At 43.0% G+C, this 23660-nt stretch overlaps 1 pseudogene; it reads right to left on the minus strand.

The window, feature by feature from the left end:
• Nucleotides 1–1485: 1485 nt before the first annotated feature.
• Nucleotides 1486–16279, minus strand: LOC141191505 (uncharacterized; annotated as a pseudogene).
• Nucleotides 16280–23660: the final 7381 nt, after the last annotated feature.

The following is a 23660-nucleotide window of genomic DNA, read 5'->3' on the forward strand; positions in this document are numbered from 1 at the left end:
TGATGACAAGGAACAGGAGGAGGATCAGGAGTTTTTGGTCTGCGCTACAGAGGGGACTCCCAATCCCAGCTTAACGCCTGTCCAGCATGAATGGCCTGAAGAGGAGGAGGAAGAGGAGGAGGAAGAGGAGGAGGTGATGCCATGTGAGGAGAAGAGGATGGTTAATCTTCGTCCTCGTGGGGACACTGAACGTTTGACTCGTTGTAGTCTGCCACACATGGCACAGTTCATGTCCAGATGCCTTTCCCAAGACCCTTGCGTGGTGGACCCTTTGTCCACCATTAAATACTGGCTGTGTAACTTTCTTGACCCACTGTACAAGGAGAAATTTCCTTCTCTCATGACGGAGGCAGACGTGACATTTTCAGTGCATGCATGACAGAGGGACATTGTTGAAGAGTTGCTGAAGAGATTACCCTCAGACAACGCTGCTGGCAGAGGTACTGGCTCTTTTCACCCACAAGGATTACAGGGGAGGGACACGCACACCAGGTGCAACTCGGGGTGGGGGGAGGGGTCCACCAACTGGGCCATTTTCATGAAACCATCACATCAGCAAGGGCTATCTGTGGGTATAACTATGACAAGGAGGGAGAAGTCAACCAAGATGGCGAAGAAGTACTTACGTGACCATACCAGCATCCCTCCTGATTCTGCAGTGCCGTTTAACTATTGGTTGTCCAAGCTGCACACTTGGCCCGACCTCTCCTTGTACGCCTTGGAGTTGCTGCCATGACCTGTCGCAAGTGTATTGTCTGAGCGAGTTTTTAGTTCGGCCTCTGAAATCATAACGGATAGGCGCATAGGCCTGTCAATGGAAAATGCAGACAGGCTGACTCTTCTAAAATTGAACAAGGGCTGGATTTCCTTTTGTAATCCCAATGGATGACAGCAACCCAACGTAAATGCAGCTCAAATGTTCTTTTTTGGAAGTTGTCTTCATGTCCATCCCTTACCATCCAAACCAATTTTGTTCTGGAAATCATGTCCTACTCCTCCAGCAACAAGTACTTAGTCGTCATATACAGTGGGCACGGAAAGTATTCAGACCCCTTTAAATTTTTCACTCTTTGTGTCATTTCAGCCATTTGGTAAATTCTAAAAAGTTCATTTTTTTCTCATTAAAGTACACTCTGCACCCCATCTTGAATGAAAAAAAAACCCAGAAATGTGGAAATTTTTGCAAATTTATTAAAAAAGAAAAAAACTGAAATATCACATGGTCATAAGTATTCAGACCCTTTGCGTATTTGGTTTCTTGATTTGTAAAAAAAAAAAAAAACGAATGAAAAAAATCTTCAATTTATTGGATTAAAAAAAACAATAGGAAAATGGATTCTACCCTGTGTGGGTTCTCTGGTGCTTAACCAAATCTGATTTCTTTGTAAAACATTTCTCACATTTTGAACATAAAAAGTCTTCTCACCTTTGTGAGTTCTGTGATGGTTGATAAGATTTGATTGCTGTAAAAAAACCTTTCCCACATTATGAACATGAAAAAGGCTTCTCCCCTGTGTGAGTTCTCTGGTGCTTAACCAAAACTGATTTACCCTTAAAATGTTTCCCACATTCTGAACATGAAAAAGGCTTCTCCCCTGTGTGAGTTCTCTGGTGTAGGATAAGATGTACTTTCCGGTTGAAACATTTCCCACATTCTGAACAGGAAAAAGGCTTCTCCCCTGTGTGGGTTCTCTGGTGCTTAATCAAAGCTGATTTCCGGTTAAAACATTTCCCACATTCTGAACATGAAAAAGGCTTCTCCCCTGTGTGAATTCTCTGGTGATTAATCAAGTCTGATCTCTGATTAAAACATTTCCCACATTCTGAACATGAAAAAGGCTTCTCCCCAGTGTGGGTTCTCTGGTGCTTAACCAAAGCTGGTTTCTGGTTAAAACATTTCCCACATTCTGAACATGAAAAAGGCTTCTCCCCTGTGTGAATTCTCTGGTGCTTAATCAAATCTGATCTCTGATTAAAACATTTCCCACATTCTGAGCATGAAAAAGGCTTCTCCCCTGTGTGAGTTCTGTGATGGTTGATAAGATTTGATTGCTGTAAAAAACCTTTCCCACATTCTGAACATGAAAAAGGCTTCTACCCTGTGTGGGTTCTCTGGTGCTTAACCAAAGCTGATTTCTGGTTAAAACATTTCCCACATTCTGAACATGAAAAAGGCTTCTCCCCTGTGTGAGTTCTCTGGTGCTTAACCAAAGCTGATTTCTGGTTAAAACATTTCCCACATTCTGAACATGAAAAAGGCTTCACCCCTGTGTGAATTCTCTGGTGCTTAACCAAAACTGATTTACACTTAAAATGTTTCCCACATTCTGAACATGAAAAAGGCTTCTCCCCTGTGTGAGTTCTCTGGTGTAGGATAAGATGTACTTTCCGGTTGAAACATTTCCCACATTCTGAACAGGAAAAAGGATTCTCCCCTGTGTGGGTTCTCTGGTGCTTAACCAAAGCTGATTTCCGGTTAAAACATTTCCCACATTCTGAACATGAAAAAGGCTTCTCCCCTGTGTGAATTCTCTGGTGATTAATCAAGTCTGATCTCTGATTAAAACATTTCCCACATTCTGAACATGAAAAAGGCTTCTCCCCAGTGTGGGTTCTCTGGTGCTTAACCAAAGCTGGTTTCTGGTTAAAACATTTCCCACATTCTGAACATGAAAAAGGCTTCTCCCCTGTGTGAATTCTCTGGTGCTTAATCAAATCTGATCTCTGATTAAAACATTTCCCACATTCTGAGCATGAAAAAGGCTTCTCCCCTGTGTGAGTTCTGTGATGGTTGATAAGATTTGATTGCTGTAAAAAACCTTTCCCACATTCTGAACATGAAAAAGGCTTCTCCCCTGTGTGAATTCTCTGGTGATTAATCAAGTCTGATCTCTGATTAAAACATTTCCCACATTCTGAACATGAAAAAGGCTTCTCCCCTGTGTGGGTTCTCTGGTGCTTAACCAAAGCTGGTTTCTGGTTAAAACATTTCCCACATTCTGAACATGAAAAAGGCTTCTCCCCTGTGTGAATTCTCTGGTGTTTAATCAAATCTGATCTCTGATTAAAACATTTCCCACATTCTGAACATGAAAAAGGCTTCTCCCCTGTGTGAGTTCTCTGGTGATTAACAAGGATCCAATTTTGGTTAAAACATTTCCCACATTCTGAACAGGAAAAAGGCTTCTCCCCTGTGTGAGTTCTCTGGTGTAGGATAAGATGTGATTTCTGTTTAAAACAATTCCCACATTCTGAACAGGAAAAAGGCTTCTCCCCTGTGTGAGTTCTCTGGTGTAGGATAAGATGTGATTTCCGTTTAAAACATTTCCCACATTCTGTACATGAAAAAGGCTTCTCCCCTGTGTGAGTTCTCTGGTGTATATCAAAATCTGATTTCTGGTTAAAACATCTCCCACATTTGTAACAAGAAAATCTATTGTCCACTGTGTGTATTTTTTGACTTATAGACTTTTCGAGGGTAAAACTATTTCCATATTCTGAACCTGAAAATGTCTTCTGTGCTTTAGCAGCAGTTCGTTTTGTAATGCTTATTTTTTTATTTTGATTTTCCTTAGTGGTCGGTAATGAATCAGAAGACAGGACCTGTTTCGTAGGATCAGATGATTGATCTTTGCTGTGAAGGGATGATGGTAGATCTGGAGTAATGGCATTCACTTCAATTGTATCCTGAGGGATCTTAAGATTGTCTGATTTAAAAATCTCCTGTCCCTCTGATCTCCTGGTACAGTCATCTGCCAAGGAAAAAAAACAATTATTAATTTTGAATAAAATATCCTTGAAATTTACATTTTTGAACATTTCTACTTAAAATGTCTAAACACACACATTCCTGGGCTACATATTAGACACAAATCTAAAAAATAGAGGAACATTTCAAATATTTTAAATATTCTTCTATTTTTTAGATTTGTGTCTAATAAAACTGATTTTTAAGCTTGAGGTATCTCTTCATTTTCCTGGACTAGCATGTAGCCCAAGGAAGTGTTTATTTAGATTGATTTAGAAGAGGTATGCAATCTTTATTTATTTTTCTACGGATTCTTATGTTAATTGTACTTAAGATGTCTGTAGAAATGGCAAGTTATTGACAGAATGACAGTTCACAGTTTAATAGAAAACCTCATAGGATGAACCAGTGGAGCGCGGTGTCCAACTCTTTGTTCATTCTGCCTCAAAGATATGGAATAAGAAGCCACCAAACAATGTTATGTAGATGAAAATAACACCAATAAAAACTTCTACTCAATCGGCAAAAAACAAATCCCACTCAGGTCCATCATCTGTCTATGGAAAAACAGAGGTTTCCACATTATTCGTGGCTCAGAGAAAAGAAACATGACTTCCATAAACCAGTCCAGCAATATCCACTCTCCCAAAGTCAGATCTCCCCCTCTCTTCTGAGCCTTGCAGTGCGTCCAAACCACATTTATCATCCATGTATTTGGCATTACTATAGTGAGAAGAACCCTCTTCATTTACGGTGTGTGTCTCCTGGAGCACAATCTGGGCACTATGTGTTGGGTAATAAAATGGCCAATGTGCAATTTTTACTCTCCAACATCGACTGCGAGCTAATGTCCAGAAAGTGGCTGTGGAGTCAAAATAGTCACTACTCCTATAGATTAATTCACTGAGGGTTATAATTTCGAAAATGGAGTCACTTTATGGTGATTTCTATTGCTCTGGTTTTCTGCCATTTTGTCATATCAGGGCTTATGCAGTTGGTGTGTCCCATCTCCTCTGGGATCTATCTGCTTCTGCAACGTCGGCTTCTCCCACCAGGAGCCGCCTTATTCATTCCTCAGGCGGCGCTGGTGATGGAGGAGACGTCGGGACCAGGATCTGTGGGTGGCACAGGCTCTGTCCAGCCACTAAGATTAGGGTTCCTGAGATCTGTAGTACCATCCAGTCTGGCAGTATGGGTGTGTGTGCTGTCCAGCTGGAGTAATCTGCTCCCTGCTTCAGCCAATTGGAAAGCACCGCACCCTACTAAAGCTGGAAGCATATTGCCGGAAGCTGCCAGATCCAGCCTTGTTCTCCTCCGGTTCAGTCCTCTGTGCTCAGCTTCCGGCTTGTGTATTTGGTTCCTGTTGTGACCTTGGCCCGTTTACTGACTACTCTTGTGTCTTCTGATTTTGTATTTTCTCTGCCCTCCTGGTTCTGACCCGGCTACCTGACTATTCTTCTTGGGGTTAAAGGGTGATAAGCAAGGCAATCCAAGGGATCTGGAGTATATAGCACCAAGCCTGTTTGTGGTGGCCATCTTTTGAGCTGCCAGGTGACCATGAACAGTGCCCCCAATACATTGTGTCTGCAATATATTCCAGCAAGATCTGCATTCAAATAGCTAAATGGCGCTCCTTCCCTTAATAATAATAATAATCTTTATTTATCTAGCGCCAACATATTCCGCAGCGCTTTACAATCCAGAGGTTCATATTCAACAGTCATAAGTAACATAGCTAAAGATAATACAATAATTACAGCAAAAATAATGACGACCCTGCTCCTAAGAGCTTACAATCTACAATGAGGTGGGAGTGACACAATGTACAGGGGCTTATTTACAAGGATGGTCCAGCAATCTTGAGGGGATGAGGGATAGATAAAGGCTGCATGATCTCATCACCAGCCAGTATCTGTAGTGCTTTTGGGTTCGGTGGAGAGTTATGTTTGGAGAAATAACTGATGGGCTATAAGAAGATAAAAGGACTTCGATTAGGGAATGTGATAGGCCGCCCTAAGCAGGTGTGTTTTTACGGAGCACCTAAAACTGTGTAAGTTGTGGTTCGTCCTTCTTAACCTGCCATGTGCCCAGACAGTAGTGTACAACCGTATATAGGGTATTGTCGGATTCAAGAGAAGTTGGAAAATAATTTGTAAGGTCCAATTGTCTCCTATTATCCTTTGTGAAGAATTCCAGAATTATCACCACATAAAGTGACACACGTCAGATTTAAAAAATACAATGGAGCCGGATAACAAACACAAAACTGCCTGCGGGAAGGGGTTACATCAGAGTATTTTGTGAACTAACTACTGTAGTCACAACTGTGAGTATAGACAATAACACATCTACTGAAATGACTCAACTGTCTAAAAAATGAGTAACTAGTGGTGAAACCTCTCTGGGTAATTAGAGTCTGGGGCTCGGTAACTTTTCGAAATCTAAACTATGATAAGGGCCAATATTTTCTGTCAGATGAGTTTCAAAAAGAAATATTAGACATTGAAAGAGAACTTTTTTATAATAGTGCGGAGCTGAGGTGTCTTAAATTTAGACCTCAGGCTTTGGGAAGATGTAATGGAGACCTTCTTGTAAAGACTACCATGGAGTTACAGAGACAAATAAGTGAGTCAGGCTAATCCAACCACAATAAAGCTATCCTACAAAATGAACCTGTATAAAAAGATGGAATAAAAGATATGCTACATCCCCAACAACAACGTATATATAAGGGAAAGCTCCAACACTAAACCGGAGTTGCATTCTTATGGTGGACCATTGGAGCTACTATGAGTCCTGACCAGGAGAGTAGAGAAAGTATTAGTGCCCCCATTTCAGGAGAGATTGTGCAGGAATCTGAATTCCTTAGGATTGAAAACATAATGGAATTTATGATGTGGAGTGAATCCATGAAACCAGGGCTCGAGCCACCACATCTCCTGCAGGCGTGAATAGATGTATATTACAGTTATGAAACAAGCACAGCTTAGAGACATATCATGGCACAAGTGTAATGTTTTCTCTTTAGTTTATCACAATCCTGTTTGAAGTTAGTTGGTTTGAAAAGAAATTGAAAGGTCAAGATGAAGGGAAACTCTGTTGTTATTATACAGAAATTCACACTTGGCCCTCACTGTACATTTAATGCTGTTGATCATAAAAGTGAAGTTTGGCCAGAAAGACTGGACCTGGTCTTGTAGGGACCATACGAGCACATTCAGCAGCACAGAAGGGAGGGAAGGTAGATTCATCCAATATCAGGGTTCTAGGAAGCCAACAGCATCATTATCCTCCGCTTTCTCTTCAAGTGATTTTCTCACTTGAATGCACATTCTACGTACGCTGTCATTTGGCTTTATAGTCTACCAAGCTGGGCAGGTAAAGGACAGCGTCTTCTAATCCCAGGGGGTAGGTGGATTCTCCAGTTTGTAAGTTCTACAGAAAAGGACTTTCACAATTACACATATTAAAGAAATATTGAAAATCTCTCTTCTCCTCCAAGCCACTCTTCCCTCCTCTCCTATAGTATTTGTCAAGCGATCAAGAGCTTACACTCTGAGAAGAGGCTAATATTCAAATGCTAGGACAAAGGGAGCTACTAACCCAATTAACATGCGAGTGTATTTTCTAGTGGCACAGGCCTGCGACCAATATACACCTAGGTGAGAAAGATGTAGTTCATGCCTTAAAAGAATTCAACAGAAATCTGCAGTCTGGCCGGTACCGACACAAAATATGGAATATCTAAAGTTCTATACTACCAATAATAATGGGGCCCATATTTTTAGTGGCAGGGTCAGCCAAGGATCAATATACTTAATTTTCCATAGCTGTACGCACCTCCAGTGAGCGGTAATACAAAAGTACAAAATAACAGACCGCAGCTATGTCATGTGTGGTCTCTAAAGAAAGGTAAATTCATAATGGAAAATATGGTATCACTTTCGGGCTTCTGTGATCAACCAGTGTGAAGTTATCACAGAAGCCAGATATGTTAATGAAAATATGAAAGCTGGAGCCCAGCCCACGTGTGGTCAGCACAGGAGGTGTGTGGGCAGGTTCCCCCTTCAGCATAAAAGACCCATCTGAAGATGGATCAGTATTCATTACCGGGGGGTATAGATTCAATAAGCAAGCGATCCCGTTCGACAACGGTCAAATCAATTGGATCGCCTCCCTTCCAGCTAGACTGGATCATCTCTGCAATCTGTTGAGTAATTTCTTATTTAAGGGTATGTGCACACGTTCAGGATTTGAAGCAGCAATTTCCTGAGCGTTTTTGCCTCTCCCTGGCAGAAAAAAAACACATGCAGATTGACATGTGTTTTTGACGCGTTTTTACATGAGGTTTTACATGCGTTTTTTGAAGCGTTTTTGTACATCAATAAATGTATGGAACTAAATAAAGTTATTTGGTGGTACATTGCTTAAGCCCTTGGATTACCATAAGAACTGGGGTTAGTATATTTGAAATAACGTGTTTACACTGTGTCTGTGTGTCTCTTTACTTATTAAAGTTTGGTCATAGTTTGGTCATGAAAAGGTATGATTTACACCTTGACATCACCAAACAAAGTGCTGGGTGTCAGCTAGTCCCATTCATCCAATCTTCACTAGCATTTCTATTCATGTAATTTATGCAACTGCTGTGAGCTGTTAATTTTAGCCTGGGAAAGTGCCATTAGGCAAACATGGTCCTTGGCCATTAAATAACATCTCACAGCTGGTTAGTTAGCCACTACTACCCCCTGATCAGCACTCAGCAGCGCTTTGGACATAACATATTTATGTTGCGTCCAAAACGCGATGTTCTAATGCCGCACTTTCGTTGTCGGTATATGTGAATCCACCGCATATAATCACACTTCAATCGGTCAAAATCTGCTGCGGAGACTAGCGTGTCCGCTACAGAAATTCATATGCTGCGGGTGAGTTTAGGTATGTGGCCATGATCAGGAGCCGTTGCAGGTTTGACGCTGCGAGTTTATACAGCATCAAACCCACAGCGTCCAGATGTTACAGCATAGTGGATGGGATCTCTAGAAATCCCATGTCCACTATGCGTGCATCAGAGGCTGCGAATCACCCGTGGACACTGACATGCAGCGCATCTTTCAGGACCGCAGCATGTCAAATTCTCTTGTGGAGTTGCTAGTCTCCACAACAGAAATTTGACCACTAGAATGTATTGAATGCGGTAAATCCGCATGGTTCAGTGAACATACTGCGTACAATAGAATGCAGTGTTTTGGACGCAGCAAAAATTTGCGTCCAAAGGGGTGCTACATCTGAATTATGGGAACAGAGCCTACAATTTAAAAAAAAAAATGGCGTAGGCTCCTGTGTCATTTTTATAACCAGCAGAGGGAAAGCCGACCCCAAATCTGACGCTTAGCCTCGCTCTTCCCACTGCCTTGAAGCGGTGGCAGTGGGGTAATGGGGTTGGAGTTCACGTCAGCCTTGTATTGGCAGCTGACGTGAAGCCCAGGCTAGTAATGGAGGGCGTCTATAAGACGCCCCCATTACTAACCGCGTAGTAATGTGGTCGGCGCTTTTTCAATAAAAACATGGCCATAATAAAGTATTTTAATGAAATCAAACACACACGGTTCTTCAATTTTTTTTATTCCACGCCTCCGTGAAGCCCTCGATCTCCTGAAAAAAACTTAAAATACCAAACAACAGTATCCCTCACCTGTTCACCGTCAGTGACGCAGTCCACGATTACCGTCGAGTGTCCCACGACGTTCCGGGTCACTTCTACAGCTGTGACATCATAAATCACTGATGTCACAGCTGTAGAATATAGCACTATATACTAACAGGGGTGTAAAATCACCCCCTGTCAGTATACAGGCTGCAGGAGGTCACTGGGGTTCATCAGCTGAAGAGCCCTGGTGAGCTAACCACCGTGGGAACATTCTTGCCAATGATCCCAGGGTGAGCATCAGCTGATCGGTCACAAAACCGATCCGCTGATTACCGGCGTCAGCAATCAGCTGATGGTCAAGTGACCATCAACTGATTGCTGCCAGCACTGATCACCTGATGGTCATGCGACGATCACCTGATGGTCATGCGACCATCAGCTGATTGGTGATGTCAGCGATCACCTGATGGTCATGCGACCATCAGGTGATCGATGACGTCAGCGCAGGTCCTGGCAGTACACTGCAGTGCGCGAGCCTGCACCCTGCAGTGTATCGCTGGCCGCCGGACAGATAGCATCACCGCCGGGAACCAGGAGGACACTGGGGGCCGCTGGACAGTGAGTGTAAATGTTTATTTTTTTATTTTTACTTTATTTATTTTTTTACTACTGCGGGCTGGGAAGAACAGACTGCTGCTCTTTCCATCCACGCTGCTCTCGCTGTTATCAGCCAGAGCAGCAGTCGGATGAGAGGAGTAGCAATCTCCTTACCCGACCCGGGTTCCACCCGCAGCGCGATTCCGCCGTGGATTTGCGCCTATTGACTGTGACTGAAATGCAGCAAATCCGCATGTATAGATATTATACATGCGGATTTGCTGCGATTTAATGCAAGTCAATGGGCGCGAATTCGGTGCGGAATTGCACTAGAAATGGTTCTGCTGCTGTTTTTGCCGCAATGATAAACCAAAAAGTGGAAATTTCCGCATCATGGGCACAGCACATGCGGATTACCCTTGCTATACATGGCAGACCTATTAACAAGCGGTTTTAATGCGTTTCTGTGGCGGTTTTATTATTATTATCATTATTATTAATAATTAATATAGCGCCATTGATTCCATGGCGCTGTACATAAGGGGTTACATATAAAATAAGAATATCACTACAGTAAACAAACTAACAATGATAGACTGGTACGGAGGGAAGAGGGCCCTGCCCTTGCGGGCTTACATTCTACGGGAATGGAGAGGAGACAGTAGGTTGGGGGGTTGCAGTAGTAGTAGCTTCGGCGTTGTTGAGGAGGCAGTGTGGTCATTGCAGGCTGTAAGCTTTCTTGAAGAGAAACGTATTAAAACCGCATCGTGTGCACATAGCCTAATCCTATTTTATTTGTGTAACTGTATATTGTGTATTGTAAGGTCTTCTTTTGTAAAACCCTTTGTATATTTTCATAAACACTGCCTCCCTTTTGGATTAAATATAAAATTTAATAGTCCTGTTTCTTTTGTCCTGTAATCGTTCCCTCCCCCAAATATATGCTAACAGAAAGCAGGCATCCGATCAGCCTGTATTATATTTCAAATCTGGTAGGTGGTGGCAGCGAGTAATATTAAGTGGGCTATCGTGAAGCTGGCAGCGACCGTACTGGGGCGTATACACACATTCCATGCATTGGTATCCAGGGGTGTGTACGCCAAACTCTTTCTGCTCGCTTGCCGATAGCTACGTAGTGGGTTATCAGGGTCGTGTGTGCACGAATACCTGACAATCCTGACAGAGTGACAGCAGTGGTGGGATATTGTGTGATCGCCCAGGTGTCGTCGCTGTGGATCCCTGACAAATTGGTGGCAAGCGGTGGGATATTACAGAACATCAGTGGCTGGACTGCGCAATCATTCCTGTTACTGAAAACTTGCACGGTTCTTGCGAGAACTCTGTGCAAAGTTTTAAGAAATCAGACTCAGTTTTTAATATTTTTTTATCTGAGACATTACTATAAGTGTACCAGTTGCATCCCCTCCCCTTCTCTAGTTTTTCTGTTCTATCTTTTGTTTGCCAATAATGGCTAAGCGTGGAGAGCCCTGGTATCACCAGCAGTCAAAGAACACTATCACTGCCCTCTGTGAGCGGAGACAGATTGACCCCACGGGCAAAACCAAGGCCCAACTGATTGCTGAACTGTTGCAAGGTGCCGCAGAGCCAGTCCGACAGCAGAGCCCTGATGATGGGGCGGCCAGCGCTGCTGCAGGGGTCCCACCTGTGATTACCAGCCATACCCGCAGCCCGGGTAGTGTGGACCCCACCTACAGATGGTCTTGGAGCAGATCGCAGCAGACGATCGTGACTGATGACTGCAGCTGATCATGAAATTCCAAGAGGCTGAGAGAGCTGAGCGACAGGCCCAATCTGACCGAGAGGCTGCTGAGCAAGAGGCCGAGAGAGCCGAGCAGCAGGCCCAAGCTGACCGAGAGGCTGCTGAGCGAGAGGTCCAGGCTGAGAGAGCCAAGCGACAGGCCCAAGAGGAGAGTCTGTACCAGCTGAAGCTAGCCCTGATTCAGATGGAGCCATCCACCCTGCAGATCCGTGAGTCCAACAGCTTTAAACCCTGTCCTGGGCATTTTCCTGTAATTTTCCTGACATATTTCTGCGAGGGTTTGAAAAAGCCTGCAGGCTGTACCAGCTGCCTGAAGACCAGTCGGCCAGGTATTTAACTCCAGGGCTCAGTGGAAAAGCTCTGGAGGTGTTTGCTTCTCTCCCTCGAGACCAAGATGGAGACTTTGAGGCCATCAAGCAGGCCTTGATAAAAAAGTACCAGCTGACTTCGGATGTTTACCGGAAAAGGTTCAGAGCCCTCCAACGTGGGCCACATGATAGCTACAGTGATGTAGCAGATGGGCTCAGGACCAACTTTGAGCAGTGGGTCCGAGGATTGTCAGTCACCACCTTCGAGGACCTGATGGATCTGATGGTGAAGGACCAGTTTCTTCATCTTTGCCCTGTGGAAGTGCGATAATTTGTGCTTGACCGGAAGCCAAAGGATCCGCCAAAGCAGCCCAGATCGCGGATGCCTATGAGGCCAACCATACACCAGAGGTGCGGAAGTCAGCCACCAGCGGGACAGGGGATAAGCCAACAGGCAACCAGTTCTCAGTGGGTCCTGCTTCATCTTCCAGCACCCGCCCTGCATTTGACTCCCATAAGTGTTATACTTGTAACCAAATTGGTCACATTAGCCTTGTCTGCTTGGAGAGGCAGAAGATGAACCCCACACCTGAGGCCCCAGGACCAACTGCAGCCATTCTTTTTGTGGGTGGGGCGATTGGAAGGGCCCGTGAGAACTTAAAACTGGTTACTGTGGGCAACACCATTACTGTTAGACTTAAGGACACTGGCGCAGAACGGACCCTCATCCGCACTTAGTTCGTGTTACCAGATGAACTCATTCCTGGGAAGACCCTGACTGTCACCGGGTTTGGGGGTGTTCGCCGTCCCATACTGATGGCCCGAGTTTTCCTGGACTGGGGTGCGGGGAGGAGGTTAAGGGAAGTGGGCGTGTCGAAGAATCTCCCTACTAACGTGCTATTGGGAACTGATCTGGGACGGTTGGTTGCCCGATACATTCCTAGCAGCCCTCCCAGATCTGATATGTCATGTAATGCCACTGTCAGTAATGTCAATGTGATGCATAATGAAAATGTGTGTTGTGGTAAAAGGGAACTCAGCCACATCATGCCGTGGGGTGATACTGCTGAGGGTCCCCTAACACAAGCCAGCATAAGTGCTATCGGCAATGGGAGCAGGCACGGACACCAGGACGCAAGTCGCCCTGTGCAGGTGACCAGTGTCACGCCAGATGGTGACATGGTCGGTGGTAGTTGCCCCATGACTAGCACGGCTCCAGAAGTAATGAGAAAGGATGAGGAGAAACACGGGGATCATAGGAAAGTGGTCTCGTGCCGCCAACCGGTGTCACAACGGACTGTGACATGACCAGTCGTAGCTCACCCATAGTGAGCAAGGCTCCCAAGGTAACAATGAGGGGTGGAAAGGTAGGCCCCACAACCAGGCAAGGTAAAATAAATGTCTGTCAGGGGCATGGGAAGAAGGTACCCATAGAATGTCAGAGGGGTGGGGAAAATGTACCCCGAACCGGTCAGGGTGATTGGAAAGCTGGATCCCCAGTCGGTCAGAGTGGTGGGCGAGTTGGGTCCATTGCTTTTTGGATCAGCAGGAAGGGTGGGCCTCGAGGTAGGCTTAAGGGGCGATCTGTAAATCAGCCCCTATGCTACCTCAAAGAGGGGGAGATGTCATAGAAATATTGAAAATCTCTCTTCTCCTCCCAGCCACTTTTCCCTCCTCCCATATAGTATTTGTCAAGGGATCAAGAGTTTACACCCTGAGAAGAGGCTAATAGCAAATGCTAGGACAAAGGGAGCTACTAACCCAATTAACATGCAAGTGTATTTTCTAGTGGCACAGGCCTGCGACCAATATACACCGAGGTGAGAAAGATGTAGTTCCGGGCTCAAAATAATTCAACAGAAATCTGCAGTCTGGCCGCCACCGACACAAAATATGGAATATCTAAAGTTCTATACTTCTGATAATAATGGGGCCCATATTTTTAGTGGCCGGGTCATCCAAGGAACAATATGCATAATTTTCCATAGCTGAACGCCCCTCCGGTGAGCAGTAATGCAAAAGTACAAAATTACAGATTGCAGCTATGTCATGTGTGGTCTCTAAAGAAAGGTAAATTCATAATAGAAAACATGGTATCACTTTCGGGCTTCTGCGATCAACCAGCGAAAAGTTATCGCAGAAGCCAGATATGTTAATGAAAATACGTGGGCTGGGCTCCAGCTTTCATGAGGTCAACACAGGAGGTGTGTGGGCAGGTTTCCCCTTCGGCATAAACGACCCAGCTGAAGATGTATCAGTATTCATTGCAGGGAGGTATAGATTCTATAAGCAAGGGGTCCCGTTCGATAACGATCAAATCAATTGGATCGCCTCCATTCCAGCTAGACTGGATCGTCTCTGCGATCTGTCAAGTTAGTTCTTCTTTAAACCTATTTTATTTGTGTAACTGTATATTCTGTATTGTAATGTCTCTTTTTTTTAAAACCTCTTGTATATTTTTCATAAATACTGCCTCCCTTTTGGATTAAATATAAAAGTTAATAGTCCTGTTTCTTTTGTCCTGTCGTTCCCTCCCCCGAAGCCATACACGCTACCAGAAAGCAGGAGTTTGATCAGGCCTGTATTATATTTCAAATCTGGTCAGTGGTGGCAGTGAGTAATATTAAGTGGGCTATCGTGAAGCTGGCAGTGACCGCACTGGGGCATCTATACATATTCCATGCATTGGAATCCGGAGGTGTGTACGCCATAAGCTTTCTGCTCACTTTCGATAGCTACGTAGTGGGTTATCAGGGTCGTGTGTGCAATCCCTGACAATCCTGACAGAGTGACGGCAGCGGTGGGATATTGTGTGATCTCCCCAATGTCGCCGCTGTGGATCCCTTACAACAAAGTAATGTAAAGATTTTTGGATGGAGGAAAATGTTGTGGTCTAGAGGTAAAATGGTGATCACACAATTGTGACACGACCGGTCTACACCACCGATAAAGCAGCCACAGCTGGTGATTGAGAAGAATCTGTGACTTCTCTGCATTTAGTGGTTACTACTCACCTGGGTAGTCATATGTAGGAATATCCTCTTTACACCGCTCATCACCCCTCACATATGTCTCTGTAGTATTAATATGGGTCAAATCTTCACTCTGAAACAAATATTGTAAAAGTCACAGACAGATGGAGAAGTCACATCTATGATCAGCTCTAATCCTGCCATCTCCACCGTTCTCAGTACACAAGTATAAAACATATAATACTGGTAGATAAAACAAGACTGAACACAAGACCTTCACAAACATCTATGCATCATAGGGGAGATCTCATGGCACCTTCTCTCCATCTACCTGATGATCCTGAGGAACATTGGGATCTTCTTGTTTACAGTCCTGTGGAAGAAGACGACGGGGACATCTCTCTGGTGTTGTCCTCTTACTGGATAGATCTGGAGGAAACACATACAGGGACTGAATTCATTCTTTACATACAGATAATTATAGGCTGTGTGTATTTAGTCCTGTCTATTACCTGGTGATGTGAGGGGTTGGGGAACCTCCATCATGATGTTCTTGTACAGATCTTTGTGTCCTTCTAAATACTCCCACTCCTCCATGGAGAAATAGACGGCGACATCCTGACACCTTATAGGAACCTGACACATACAATGATACCGTCATCCCCCCGATCCCTCCATAGCGTTACTGTATAATGTCCCAGCATTCCCAGCAGTGTCACCTCTCCAGTCAGCAGCTCAATCATTTTGTAGGCGAGTTCTAGGATCTTCTGGTCACTGATGTCTTCATGTATCAGGGGGTGAGATGGAGGTCCTGTGATTGGGCTCAGGGGTCTTCCCCATCCCTCAGAAACAGGATCCTGACAGCGCTCACTAGAGGTCTTCTTCACTACTGTGTAATCCTGGTTATAGAGAGACACATTAATAAATCTCACTCCAGACATTTCCAGAGTCCTCACCTCTCCAGTTCTGTCCATCTGTTATTCCCATAGATAAGAATGATGTAATGTGACGTCATCAGAATCTCTCACCTCTCCAGTAAGCCGGAAGAGGATCTCTAGGGTGAGGTGTAATATCCTCTCTGCCATCTTCTTTCTGTCTCTATCCATTTTTCTCTAGGTAAATTATATAGATAAATTACTAGTATCTCATATTGTGGGAATCTGAGTGGATTGAAGATAAGTTGGTGTAAAATATATAAAATTCTGTGTAATAAAAAAAATCAATAGCATTGTGATGCCGGTATAAAGCAATAATGTGGTAGAGCACCTCTTACATCTTCAGGTCATACAGAGATAGCTATATGCTGTCAGTTGGGATTACGGAAGTTATAAAATAATTCAGTCAATTCAACAATATAAAGAAACAACAGTTTTCTCCACGATAAGTTCTAGAAAGAAGAGGTCTTCTAACTCCACCGCCTATTCTACACTGTGTGCACAATTATTAAGCAATCTGTATTTTTGATGATTACTTTTATTAATATCTCCAGTGCTGTCGGTCAATCCAAAGGGTAATAAACCTGAAACCTGAATATTTAAGAAAGTAAAAGTGAGGTGTTGTCTTAGGAGAATATCTCTGTGTCCAGTATTATTATGCAACTATATGAAAAATGTAAATTTTCCATTGTGTTTATTTTCATCTGTTATAGTGAGAATAAGACCCAAACAACTCAATGTCCAAAAATACATTTCTGACATTTAATAAAAATTTATCAGTGACCAATATAGCCACCATTCTTTTCAATACCAGTGATAAGTCATCCATCCATGGAGTCCATTAGTTTCTTAATCTGTTAACGATCATCTTTGTGGGCAGCAGCAGACACAGCCCCAGACACTGATCAGAGAGGGGACTATTCTCCTTCACCATAAATCTTGAGTTTAAGAAAAGCTTGAAAGTTCTCAGTAAGGTTTAGGTCCATTGAGGAAAAGGCCATGTCATTATTCTTTCATCTTTAAGGCCTTTCCGGGTACTGAGCAGTGAAGACTTCGATGCTGCGATTGAGCATTGTCCCGCAGAACAATCCTGTTTTTTTTTTAAGGATGCAGATTTTTTCTGTACCTCTGTTTAAAGAAAGTGTCTTCTAAAAACTGGCAGTAGGTTTGGGAGTTGATTTTGAGTCCATATTCAACTCGAAAAGGTCCAACTAGCTCATCTGTAGTTAAACCAGCCCATAGCATTGCCCAACTCCATCTCGCTGGCGTCTGAGTCGAAGTCGAGGTCTGTGCCCATTACCGATCCAGCCAAGAGCCCATCCATCTGGTCCGTCAAGAGTCACTCTCATCAGTTCATAAAACCTTTAAAAAAATCCGTATTCAGATATCTTTTGGTTAAGTCTTGATGTTTGCACTTGTGTCTTGTTCAGTGGTGGTTGATATTCATCCTCAACCTTGTCTCTGAGCACTGAACACCTAGTTCTTCTGGGTCTCCAGGCAGGGCTGTGGAGTCGGAGTCGGTGCTCATTTTGGTGGAGTCGGAGTCGGTATAAAATGGACCGACTTTGACTCCTAAAATATATAATAAATTGGGTGCAGTAGATCAATGCAGTTTGTGGGGAATATTTTTTCATAGGAATTTGGGAAAGTTATGAAATGTCCTATAAATGGCTGTTCTATTCCTGATCTAAGGCTACATTCACACATGGTGTTTTTGCTGCGTTTTTTGAGGATACTTTTTCAGCTGCAAAAGCACATCAGCTTTTTTAAAAAAACGCATCACCTGAAAGGTTTTTGAGCTCATAGATAATGTTTTCAATAGCAAAAGCAGATTAGAAAAACGCCGAACAAACTGACATGCTCATTCTTTGTGAGGATCCGTTTTTGAGCCCAAAAACGGATCGTCACAAACCGATGTGTCTAAATGTCATATCTTGAAACCCACTGACTTTGCTGGGATGCCCAGAGACACTGCATTTTACTGCAAAAAACGGATCCGCAAAAACGCTGTGTGTGAATCATGGCCGTAGCCAGCGAGGGGCAGTTGCCCCCCCCCCCAGAAGCAGGGGTACACACCTATCAAAATTCACTTGTACGCTGCAGTGCTCCCGTCCTGCACTGGCTCCAGACTGCAGGGGGCAATCTCTCCTCCTCTGTCCTGTCTTCTGCCGTCTTCACCAGAGAGAGGAGGGGGAGGGGTGCCTGCCCTGCACAAGATCCGATTCCTGGGCCCCGTGCTGGAGAAAGTGAAAGTACTACTGCTCATCTCTGTCACAAGAAGGTAACTAATGCTAATATTGTAGGTGATTATTATGTGCTCTCTGTACAATGTGTGTGAACTATATGTGCAATGTACTATTTGCTGTCTGTAGCTGTCTATCACACTCTATCCCTCCATCTATCCATCCCTCTAGCTATCCATCATTATATTCTATCTAAATATCTTGATTATTGTATCATAAAAATGATTAAATGTCTGATGTTCCATTGTACTACAATAAATTTTTCACTTAAATATAAGCAATATATGTGGGAGTCGGAGTCGGTGTAAGGGAAATTGAGGAGTCGGAGTCGCAGGTTTGGCTTACCGACTCCACAGCCCTGTCTCCAGGGAGGCTGAAATTCTGTAAGCTGCCTAATAATTCTGCCCCCTTGATAAAGGGTGTCAATATCCTACATAAGCTACACGCCCTCATTACACAAATAAACATCACCTGATCTACTTCATCCAATAAACAAACATTTATATAGCTTGCATTTGGAAAAACTGCATAAAAACGATGATATAGTCAAAATATTCATTTGCCTAATAATTGCGCACACAGTGTATGTTTCAAAGTGATCAAGAAAACTCATTTTTATTCTCAACTGCTATAAGCTACGGGTGCAATGTTCAGGAATCAACCTTCAATATATAGAATGTGGATTCCACATCTGACCTCTGACAAAGCAAAAAAAGTGAAAATAGTTTGGCAATATTCTGAAGCTTGTCTCCATTGTGATTATGATATGTTTTAAGCAATGTGTATTAGGGGTGCACTGTTTTATATGGTAATACAAAAAGAAACACTGACATGGTTGCACCTAGCAGAGTGCAGTACATGCTCAGGTGTTAATTTCTGGTGTTACAAAAAATAAATGATTACAACCATGTCTTGCATCTTACAACAAAAGAGAAGAACAACCCTATTAGTGGTGTGGGGAACTAAAACTATGGGGGTAACAAAGATGAGGGTCATTACTGTATATGGCAATGAGAGGGGGGCTATTACCTTATATGGCACTATAGATAGTTATAGCACTGTGGGGAAAAATGGGCAGAACAACTAAGGAGAGTAATGAAAAATAAATATGTGAAAAAGACAAAATATTAAAAAAACACATAAACAATAAATGTTTATATCATTCCCCTCCCCCCAAAGTAAATAGCAAAATGTAATACATTGAAAAAATTATTCAGTATTGCCATGTACGTAACTGCCTGAATTAATAAAATTTTGAAATATTTTTTTCCCATGTGGTATAAATCAAAACACTAGGAATAATGTTTTTGGTCACCACAATTCCATGTAATAAAAAGCTATTAAAATGTCATATTTCCTCCAAAATTGTATCAACAAAAGCAAAGAAAACAAGAACAAATCATTGAAACCGGGCTATTGATGGAAGAATGAAAATCGTTACGGGTCTCAAAAAATGGCGACACAAAAAAATTGTTAGATACTAAATTTTCAGCCCTGGTGACATTATAACTGTAGCGCATTAGACCGCTGCAGTCAACCACTGATCTCAGAACTGATGCCAATTTATTCAGTATGAATCGTTGAGCTCAGTGATTGCCTGCGGTTGGTACACACGCTAAAGACATGACATCACCAAAGCAGCCTATAAACAAGACCCGAGCAGCAGTAGAGAGCCGGCACTGGAGCAGGGGGAAGGTGAGTAATGCTGATTATAGTATTTGCTACACAGGCTCATAGATTGTGTACATAAGATTGAAAGGGAAACCTCTTCTATGATACTCCTCTCTGCTGCTGGTCCAGGGCACATCGTGATGTTCAACGTTGTTATGAGCCTTAGCCTGAGGACAGACAGGAATAATGATGAGATGGCCTGAGAGCAGAGAGGAACACTGATGAGATGGTCTGAGGAAAGAGAGGAATGCTTGTTGCACAGCTTCTGGATACCCACAGTTACGGTAGAAACTTCACAGAGCAGATTACATGGGATAACAAGCTTTTACTTCTCAGAACATGAGGTAAAGGAAAAAATGCACAGTCACACAGTACTGCACCAGGAAGTAAGAACAAAACAGAAAAAAACAAGAGACTTTTTTCTTTTACAAGGAAACTTTACACAATATCACCATCTACTGTCAGATCAGCATAAAGTCCTCCTTCACACAAACAAAGAAGTCCACAACTGTTGCATATACCAACACCCTATCTCAACAGTAAGGACTTATTCAGTCAAACCCAATTCCTTCATTAGTCTCTGATGTTTTTCAGCATTCAATGCCTTTGTGAAAATGTCTGCTGTCATATCTTCAGTTGGACAATATTCTAATTTCAGAATTCCTTGTTCCTGATGGTCCCTCAAGAAATGTGCTGCTGCAGCATATTCTGCTTCTGTTGATGACAGCGTTACTATTGATTGTTTTTTACTAGTCCAACTAATTGGTCCACCTGAGAGAAAGAAAAGATAGCCACTGGTAGATTTTCTGTCAATTGGATCTCAAGCCCAATCTGCATCAACGTATCCAGTTAAAATGCATTTATCACTTGTAGGCAGTTTCAGTTTAACATTGCTGGTTCCTTTCAAATAATGTATTACTCTTTTCACAGCATTCCAATCCGCTTTATTTGGCTTGGACACTTTTCTACTCAGAATTCCTACTGCTGCTGCAATGTCTTGTAACAGTCACTAGATACAGTAATTTTCCTATCGCCATTGTGTACTCTTCATTATTTGGTAACACATTTTTCTCACTACTGATTTCTTTAAGATAATTAGTTTCCATTGGAGACTTTGCTGGTTTTGCATCCTTCAATCCAAATGTTTTGGTTATGTCTTGAATCATGCGATTTTGATTAAGTAGGAAACTTCCATCTTCTTCTCTTTCTATCTGTATTCCTAAGTACTGTTTCACATTTCCCAAGTCTTTGATCTCGAAATGTTGATTCAGGATTTTTAGTATGTCCTCTTTATCCCTTTCTTTTTCAAAACAAACTAAAATGTCATCAACATATGTGAGTACATAGATCCATCTGTCCATTAGTCTTTTTGTGTACAGGTAAGGATCAGATTTGCTTCTTTTAAATTTTTCATTTGTGAGCACCTCCGTGATTTTATCATTCCACACTTTAGCAGCTTGTTTTAAACCGTATATACTTTTCTGTAATTTGCAAACCATGTTTGGGTTACTTTCATCTTTGAATCCTGGAGGTTGTTCCATGTAAATAACTTCTGTTAAACTTCCATTCAAAAATGCTGTCTTTACATCCAGATGTTTCAGTTCCATTTGTTTCATTGCTGCAACTGCAAACAAAGTTCTTATTGTAGTATGTTTGTTTGACAACTGGAGCAAATGTTTCATCATAGTCTTCTCCATATTTTTGAGAATAACTTTTAGCTACGAGTTTTGCTCAGTATCGTTCAGCTGTGCCATCTGTTTGGTAATTTACTTTAAAAACCTATTTATATCCTATAGCTTTTCTTCCTTCTGGTAATTCTGTTAGTGTCCATGTTTTTCAGTCATGCATGGATTTTATTTCTATTTCTGTTGCCTCTATCCATTTATTGGCTTCTTCTTCAGGAAGTCGAGATATGTCTTCCCAAGAGGTAGGCTCAACAACAACCAAATAGGTAAAAAGAAAATGTGCTCACCTTTATGGGTTGTGTAATGCACAACTCATGTAAGAATTAGTAACGAAGGGCTGCAGCCAGCACAGAATCCCTAGGGATCTTGTAAGGTTGTCTGTAGTAGGATGATAACTGATAACATACACAATATACCATTAGCAGACTAGTACCTCACACGGAGACTAGTTTGCATTTTCTTCTATTCCTTTAGTCCCCTGTCCTCTGTCAGTCAGCCGACGAAGTGTGAGATCCAGCGCAGCGATCTGGAAGCTCTTATCTTCAATACATGGTAATAAACCAATCCTTCAGGAGTTTACACACTTGTGGTCCACAGTTATCTCCTCATGCCCGTCCTCCCTCCTTCACCCCCTTTCCTTACTGACAAACACCTCATACCTAATACACTGGAAGCAGGCTTGCACCTTCTGCCATTCCTTCAGCTCTTGGTTTTCTGCCTGTCAGCCGACGAGGTGTGAGGTCTGGCAGAGCGGTCTGGACTCTCTGATCTTTCACACATGATACAAAAGAGCCAGGACTTTGGGATCGCATACACTGCGGTCCATGATCAACTACAAATGTTTTATCCTATGTGCTGTAATATAAATGTAATTATATATTTGGATGATTACATGTCAGAGGTCATTTTAATTATTTGTTCTATGGTTTTAATTTTATTTCCACAAGAGTGTAATTAGTCGATCAATAATTTAATTTAATCTATTTATAAATAATTTCACTGTCTCTCTGTAAACCGTTTGTTGGTCTTGGCGCCAAGAATAACAGCAGGCTTTTTTTTTTTTTACCACGTGTGGTTTTATGTATATAAGACCGTTTGATAAATCAGTCCACATCAGCTATGTACCTGAGGAAGTGGACGGGATGTCCATGAAACGCGTAGTAATCATAGCTTTTACCAATAAACTACAAGATTGTTTAATTATACAATCTCTCGTCAAATTTCTTCGCTACGGAGGAGCGCGGATTTTTTTCCCGGCACCTACTTCATCCTACTACAGACAACAATGCTGTAGCCTGAAAGTGAAATAGAGTGTTGAAGGGATGGCCTGTGGTTAGGCCCAAGGAAGCATCCAGAGAGCAGAGAAGAAAGGAGATGGTCCGAATACAGAGAGGAGCGTTGTGGACACAGCCTGAGAGCAGAGCGCTGAGCAGAGGTCCTGAAAGCAGACAGGAGCACTGAAGAGATAACCTGAGGGTAGAAAGGAGCACTGATGAGACAGACAGTGTAAAGAAGAGCACTCAGGAGACAGCCTGAAGGAAGAGATGAGTGCTAAGGAGACAGCCTGGGGTTAGAGATGAATGCAAATGAGGCAGCCTGAGAGCAGAGAGGGACACTGGGGAGACAGCTTATGTGTAGAGAGAAGCACTGAGGAGACAAACTCAGAGCATAGAAAAGTGATGAGGAGACAGACTGAGGGCAGAGAGGGGTCCCGAGGAGATGGCCTGGGAGCATAGAAGAGCACTGAGGAGATGGCTTGAGAGCAAAGATGAGCGCTGAGGAGTTGTCCTTAGTGTAGAGAGAAGCACTGAGGAGACGGGCTGAGAGTAAAGAGGAGCGCTGAGGAGACGGGCTGAGAGTAATGGGGAGCGCTGAGGAGATGGCCTGAGAGTAAAGAGGAGCGCTGAGGAGATGGCCTAAGACTAAAGAGGAGCGCTGAGGAGATGGCCTGAGAGTAAAGAGGAGCGCTGGGGAGATGGCCTGAAAGTAAAGAGGAGCGCTGGGGAGATGGCCTGAGGGCAGAGAGGAGCGCTGAGGAGACGGCCTGAGAGTAAAGAGGAATGCTGAGGAG

This window comes from Phyllobates terribilis, unplaced genomic scaffold (genome assembly GCF_046119375.1).
Source record: "Phyllobates terribilis strain yellow unplaced genomic scaffold, ASM4611937v1 Scaffold_46__1_contigs__length_10046794, whole genome shotgun sequence".
Taxonomy (NCBI): domain Eukaryota; kingdom Metazoa; phylum Chordata; class Amphibia; order Anura; family Dendrobatidae; genus Phyllobates; species Phyllobates terribilis.